Below are 7,457 nucleotides of genomic sequence, written 5' to 3' on the forward strand. Positions count from 1 at the left end.
TTTGGAGAGAATTATGAAGGGGTTAAGCATAATCATGGTACATTGTACGCCTATGTGGATATATCAAAATGAAAAATACACTTATTTAAGTAGGTAATGCTAATAGAATTGAAAAAAGACAATAAATTTTAAGTTAAGTGTGCAAGTTTAAGTCAGAGGGCTTTGCTTCTTCAAAACAGCAATTTAGAAATCTAATTTCTCTGTCAACATAGTGTTGGTGGGACATTACAATGTACAGTGCCCTGTGAGTAACAAGTGCTTATGTGCCACTCAGAGGGAGTTAAATCACTACATCTGGGTAGTTATGGATAAAAGGTAATGGTTGGAACTGGCTCCAACATGGTGAGGATGAATGATGCAGCAAATATTACACACCCTTTTCACATGAAACTTTAGGTGCTAACACATGGCTTTTTTTGACTATGGTCTAGGGAGTGTCCCTCTACTTCCCATCCAATCAAAAGTGTTTTCTGTGCTTGTGCTCTGAGAAGGGGCATCCAATAAGGAAAAATTCCATACTCATGCTCTGAGACTAGGAAACCAATTATAAGACACTATGTCCCTCTTTTCGCTGGGGAGTCTGTTTCACTGCTTTGTTTCTGCTTTTAGGAAGAGACTGTTGCACTGCTCTCTTTTCGCTTTGAAGAAAAACTGCTTTAAAAACTGTTCTGCTTTCTAATTCTTTAAAGAAAACAAACCTGAGACTTAGACAATACTGCAATTCTGAAGATGTTGCGGGGAGGGAAGCCTTGACTTTCATCTTTGAGACTAGATTTAGAATTTGATAACTTAGTTGCTGTGGTTTCAGATTAATCTGAACCAGGCTAATATCTGTATTTTTTCAATTCTTCTAACTAGAATCTCTGAAGTATTAGGAAAAAACAAAACAAACAAACAAATAAAAAACAGCAAGAACTTGATATTAGGCTAACAAAGGCTCTAGAAATTCTCAGATTTCTTTTTTTTCTTGTAGGAATCTAATGAAAAGTTCATGCAGCAAACTAGAATGTTTAAGGTGTTACACATTCTGTAGAATGTGGTTTATTTTCTTCCTCTTATTCTGAGATAGAAATTGATCTATTCTAAAGCCAGAGGATATGTTTTCTTCACAAGCTAATCAGGTTTGCTGAATTTTGCTTTCTTAAAAATTGCTTAACTGCTGTAAGAGGGAATTGAAGACTACTAGGCAGGAGGGATTGAGTGTGATATGTGGGAAGTGTTCTCATACTCTGCATCTAGAGAGCTAGAAAATATGATGATCTGCTCACAGCCTCAAGCAATTCAGAAAGTGGCTTGCATTTTCTAAAACCTAAATCCAAACTTTCACCTTCTCCTTCCCACCAAGAATTCCCCCTCAGGCTTCTTCTTACCATAGTGTCTTGGCAGCTTGGAACTGCTTTACCTCAGAAATGTGGCATCAAAAGTGTGCCCTGTGGTCAGCCAAGCAGCTGGTATCTGACTGATTCATCTATGGCTCTTAAAATCCTGCAGCTCAATCTGTGCTCTGTGCTCAGAGTTCAGTAAGCGCGCTTAAATCCATAGCTACGTGTTTCCAGAGAGCAGACTTTCCTCTTTCAATTAGCAGTAGGAACACAAGTACAGACAGGTTCTTTATAATGAAGCAGCCACACATAGCTGTTGGTTTCATAACCACCTGCTGAGGCGAGTTTCCTAAGGAAACCAAGGCAATATGCAAATAAGGTGTTTTCAACTGGAAACTCATAAGCCTCCATTCCAAAAAGGGAGCTGCTTATAATAAATTCTGTCTGGGAATGGACTGTGTAAGAGTTAGAATAATCTTTTTCTCTGAAAATGATGGAATTAAGGGAAAGTATTGACTAAGCATAATCATCTTCCAAAAAGCTATATAACTAAAGTATATCCTGTTACTAAAATCGTTCTAGGGACTTGAGGAATAGTTTAACTCATAAAGCACAAGCTGAATAAGAATTTTCTAACAATTTCTGGCCTGGGTGTCCTGGTTTAGTGGATTGCTCTGATATTGTTAACCCCTTTCAAAATAACCAGCTGAGTTTCAAAAGAGCCAATAGAGCAAGATTGTGAACACAACTTGTGATCAATACCAGAAGTAGTAACTCATTAGGGGTATAACCTGGGCAGACTTCTTACTCATAGTGGTTGCTTTCTGTCAATAACATGCTTTTTAACAGAACTAAATATTGCCATGCTAAGTTCCTTTCAAATTGGTGGTCTTTCTTGGGATATTGGGTTACAGTAGGGGAGTATTCCCAACAATGTGGGGACTAGTCCAGGATCCATGTTATGCAAGGGGGATGTAGGGAGACCCTCAGGAGAAGACACATCCTGAGTTGTTGAGATAGCTCAAGGTTGGGTTAAACACCATCCGTTGTGGTAAAGGATGGAAAGTGTATCAGCAATTTCAGGAAAGGGTCCAAGGAAGCACCTCAATAAAAAGTAATGTCATGCATCACCCATGAGAGGAAAAATTGGACTAGAGCATTCTACCTGGTTGGCTGGGGATTTTTCTGGCTGAGTGTGTCTTAGGCACAATGAGAACTTGAGTCTCGATGTGTGTTTTCATTCTCTGGCCCAAGAATAAAAATGGGAGAGCTGGAGGAATCCATTGTTGAGAAATCTCCAGTAACGGGAGAGTTAAATATGAGAAGGGTGCACAAGAAACTTACAAAAGGGAGGATTACGTGCACCAAAAACTGAAATCACAACAGACCTGCTGAAATGGGGAATAAGAATTCTAAGCCTAAGGAACCCAAGAAAAATGATCTAAGGACCTGCTTCTGATAATCCATTGGGAGAATGTTGACAAAGGTCTGAGAACACTATTAAATAATGTATGATTTTCATTATGGAGCTCCATAATGTGCACTTCTCCAAACAAAAACTTGTTATGAGTATGTGCTTGCATGTAAGTGTTTTAAATCTTATATCCTGAAAGGGGAACTCAAAAAGTCCTACCCACTAAACTCCCTCAGCTGCCCACTTTAAGTCTGAAGCCTGGATTGATCCTCTAGCTGATCCAAGGATGCAAGGCATTGAACCTTAGTTTCAGAAGCTGATTTTTATTTTTGAGCTCTAATTTTATTTTATTTTATTTTTTTTAATTTTTATTTTTATTTTTTGTGAACATACTGTACAGAGGGGTTACAATGACATGGGCAAGATAATGAGTACATTTCTTATCAAGCATTGCAGCCTCCTCCTTTGTTTACCCTTCACATCCCTTCCCAGCCTCCCCCTACCCCCCCACCCAACCCCCCCCCCGCACCAAATTTGTAAAGTTCGTTTTTGACATGACAACTTGTACTGCTCATAGTTGCATTGGGTCAACCTGTATCCTTAAACGACGAGTTTTTCCCCATCTCCTCCACAAATTATACCGACATCAAATATAGTGAAAGCAGGGGTTATACTGTGGGGGAGGGACATACAAAGTTACAAAGAAATAATCTTATAAATGAGTTAGAAACAAATGCATGAAAGAAAAAAAACATTTAAATACATATCTGAGGGTTCATTTTCCTAACATTACATGATCTGATCTTTCCTGCTTGACTCATACATATACTAGATATTGCAAATAAGGGAAACCATGGGACCTATGTTTCTTTGGGCTTGGCTTGCTTCACTTAATATAATTTTTTCCAAGCCTTTCCATTTCCTAACAAATGGGGAAATGTCACTCTTTCTGATAGAGGCATAGAATTCCATTGTGTGTATATACCACATTTTCTTGATCCATTTATCTACTGAGGGGCATCAGGGTTGGTTCCATATCTTAGCTATGGTAAATAATGCTGCAATAGACATAGTTGTGCTGGTAGCTTTAGTGTGGTCTTGTTTGTAAACATTTGGGTAAATGCCCAAAAGTGGGATTGCTGAATCATAGGGGAGCTCTATGTGGAGTCTTTTGAGGAACCTCCATACTACTTTCCAAAGTGGTTGAACAAGTTTATACTCCCACCAACAATGAAGTAAAGTTCCCTTCTGTCCACATCCCCTCCAGCATCTGTTGTTGTTAGAGTTCTTGATTATAGCCATTCTAACTGGGGTGAGGTGGTATTTCAATGTTGTTTTGATTTGCATTTCTTTTATGGCTAGGGAGGTTGAACATTTCTTCATGTGTCTATTGGCCATACTTCTTTCTTCTTCAGAGAAGTTTCTCTTCAAGTCTTTAGCCCACTTATTTATTGGGCAGTTGTTTCTTTGAGGATTTGTTGTTGGGGGATTTAATTTTTTGAGTTCCAAGTATATTTTAGATATGAGACCCTTTTCCGTTGTATGGCTAGTAAAGATCTTCTCCCAATCCGTGGGCTTTCTATTGATCTGGCTAGTTATGTCCTTTGCCATGCAGAAGCTCTGCAACTTCATGCAATCCCATTTGTCCAACCTTTCTTTGATTTGTTGTGTTTCCGGGTCTCTATTAAGAAAATTTCCGCCTGAGCCAAGGAGGCCTAGGGTTTTTCCTATTCCATCCCGTAAGGTTTTCAGAGTGTCTGCTTTGACTCCGAGGTCTTTGATCCATTTGGAGTGGATTCTGGTGCAGTGTGATATATAAGGATCTAGTTTTAGTCTTCTACAAGTAGTTAACAAATTTTGCCAGCACCATTTACTGAAGAGGCTGTCTTTCTTCCATTCTATTATTTTAGCTTCCTTATCGAAGATTAGTTGGCTATAGGTCTGTAGGTTCATTTCTGGGTTTTCAATTCTATTCCATTGGTCCTAAGGTCTGTTCTTATGCCAGTACCAAGCTGTTTTTATTTCTATGGCTTTATAGTAGAGTTTGAAATTTGGTATTGATATTCCACCAGCAGTGTTCTTTCCATTGAGGAGCATTTTTGCTATTCGGGGTCTTTTATTGTACCATATCAATTTTTGGATTGCCTCTTCTTTTTCCTTGAAAAATGAGGTTGGAATTTTGATAGGAATTGCATTGAATTTGTAGATAGCCTTGGGAAGTATTGCCATTTTCACGATGTTGATCTTTCCAATCCAGGAGCATGGGAGGTTTTGCCATTTTCTAAGTTCTGTTTTGATTTCCTTTTTCAAGATTTTAAAGTTTTCATCATAGAGGTCCTTCACTTCTTTGGTTAAATTAATTCCTAGGTATTTTATTTTTTGAGGGGCTATTGCAAATGGAGTTACTTTCCTAAATTCAGCCACACTTTTCTCATTGTTGGCATACAGAAAAGCCATTGATTTTGGGGGGTTAATTTTATATCGTGCTACTTTGCCAAAGTTTTGAATCAGCTTGAGTAATTTGGTAGTGGAATCTATGGGATTCTTTAAATACAAGATCATGTCATGTGCAAAGAGGGAGAGTTTTATTTCTTCTTTCCCTATTTGGATCCCCTTTATGTTTACATCTTGTCTTATTGCTGAGCTCTAATTTTAACGTTCACTTGGTAAACTAAATCCTCTATATCCCTGTCTCTGAGTAAATACACATCAACATGAAATATAAAGTAATTTTGATAAAAAAATAAAAATAACTCAGAAGAAATTATAAATGCAAAAACAATCTTCACAGAAGCAAACTCCCAGAGATATTTCATGACTTTGACAAGGATAAAGTGGGTAAAGTTAGTATAAATTTAGAAGTATGACAATGCACAAAAACATCAAATATACTCATATATTTCATTATATAATCCAAAGCAGAAAGCAAATGTTTTTTAGATGATTTTTTAAAACCCAGTCTTTCAGGTACTGGGAAGGTGGCTCAATGGTAGAGTGCCTGCCTTGCATGCATGAGGCCTTGGGTTTGATTTCTCAGCATCATATTAGCAGAAAAAGATGGAAGTGGTGCTGTGGCTCAAGTGGTATCACTAGCCTTGAGCTGAGGGACAGCACCCAGGCCCCAGAGTTCCAGCCCCATGACCAACAAAATAAAAATAAAAAACAAAACAAAACACAGTCTCTCACTTTTGTGACCTCAACTCTGTAATTACTCTGCTTCAGCTTAGGGCTAATATTTTAGGTGTGGACATTTATCAACACTCCTGAATCAGACTCTACTTAATCATTTTTTAAATACATATTTTGTTCTTAATTTTCCTCTTTATAAATTCACATGCACCTATAAAAAACGGTGTGGCCATCCCAGTAACCTTCTCAAAGTACCTCCTAATGACAACTTACAAAAAGTTCTATTATATTACAACAAGGAAAACAATGCTACAAATAAAGAAAACCAATAATTAAATATTAACGAATAATAAAATAAAAAAAATAATTACCAGTGTTTTCAGTATTTGAAGTGTACTACAAATTAGATTTTATTATTGTCATATTTCTTTACATTTAACACTGGCTAAGATTATGATGTTCAACAAGAATTTTATAGGCTATGAGTAGTGTTTAAAGTCACCCACTAAGATTACCACTTATAGTTCATCTCATAATTTGTATATGGCTTATATCATCATTTGTTCCTCCCTAACATATAAAGTAAGGAAGGCCTACAGTTTTAACAGAAACTGTGTAGTTAACATAGTCAGCTCTTTATTCTGCTCCTTTACACAAAGACTTTGCAACTTCTCATTAGTAAAGTTTCTATAAACACTGAAATGTACATACTTAGTAGTACTTATCTGCTACCATAAATCTTAAATACTTTATAGAAAAGTATTATGACCTGTCATACAGTCCCAGTTTTGGCATATATAAGCAAATATCCAAAAGTAAATATATTTAAAACATTAAAACTTTTAACAAACCTTAACTCTTGCTGCAGTGTTCATTATGACAGGTCCCTTGTAGAGAATAATTGATTTCCTCCTCCTACACATCTCTTGAACAACAAATATCTGGATTTATTTATTTGTTTTTGACATGTAAATCTTGACTTTATTCTTAAATGTGTACTTATGTAAGAAGTACATGGTTCTCAAATTTCACAACAATTCTTTTAAACTTACTTTTTGTTGATTTGTCTAGTTTAAAAAATCAATTACAATTTATATATAAAAATGTTCTGTGCTCAATTCAGCATCACATACACTAACATTGGAATGATACAGAGAAGATTAGCATGGCCCCTGCCCAAGGATGACAGGCAAATTCCTGAAGCATTCCATCGCCCAATTTGTTAGGAAATGGAAAGACTTGGAAAAAAAATTATTAAGTGAAGTAAGCCAAGTCCAAAGAAATATAGGTCCATGGTTTCTCTAATTTTCAATAACTAATATATGTCTGGGATAAGCAGAAAAGGTCAAAAGTTATGTGTATATGACCAGATAAGATTATGTTAAGGGCCGGGCGCTGGTGGCTCACGCCTGTAATCCTAGCTACACAGGAAGCTGAGATCTGAGGATCGCGGTTCAAAGCCAGCCCCAGCAGGAGAGACCATGAGACTCCTATCTAAAATAAACCACCAGGAAACCGGAAGTGGCGCTGTAGCTCAAGTGGTAGAGTGCTAGCCTTGAGCTGAAGAGCTGAGGGACAGAGCCCAGACCCAG

The 7,457-nt window shown here is 37.2% G+C and overlaps 1 pseudogene; it reads left to right on the forward strand.

The window, feature by feature from the left end:
• Positions 1-6,975: 6,975 nt before the first annotated feature.
• On the forward strand, positions 6,976-7,088 carry LOC122100189 (annotated as a pseudogene).
• Positions 7,089-7,457: the final 369 nt, after the last annotated feature.

This window comes from Dipodomys spectabilis, unplaced genomic scaffold, assembly GCF_019054845.1.
Source record: "Dipodomys spectabilis isolate Male_0828 unplaced genomic scaffold, ASM1905484v1 ptg000568l, whole genome shotgun sequence".
Lineage (NCBI taxonomy): Eukaryota > Metazoa > Chordata > Mammalia > Rodentia > Heteromyidae > Dipodomys > Dipodomys spectabilis.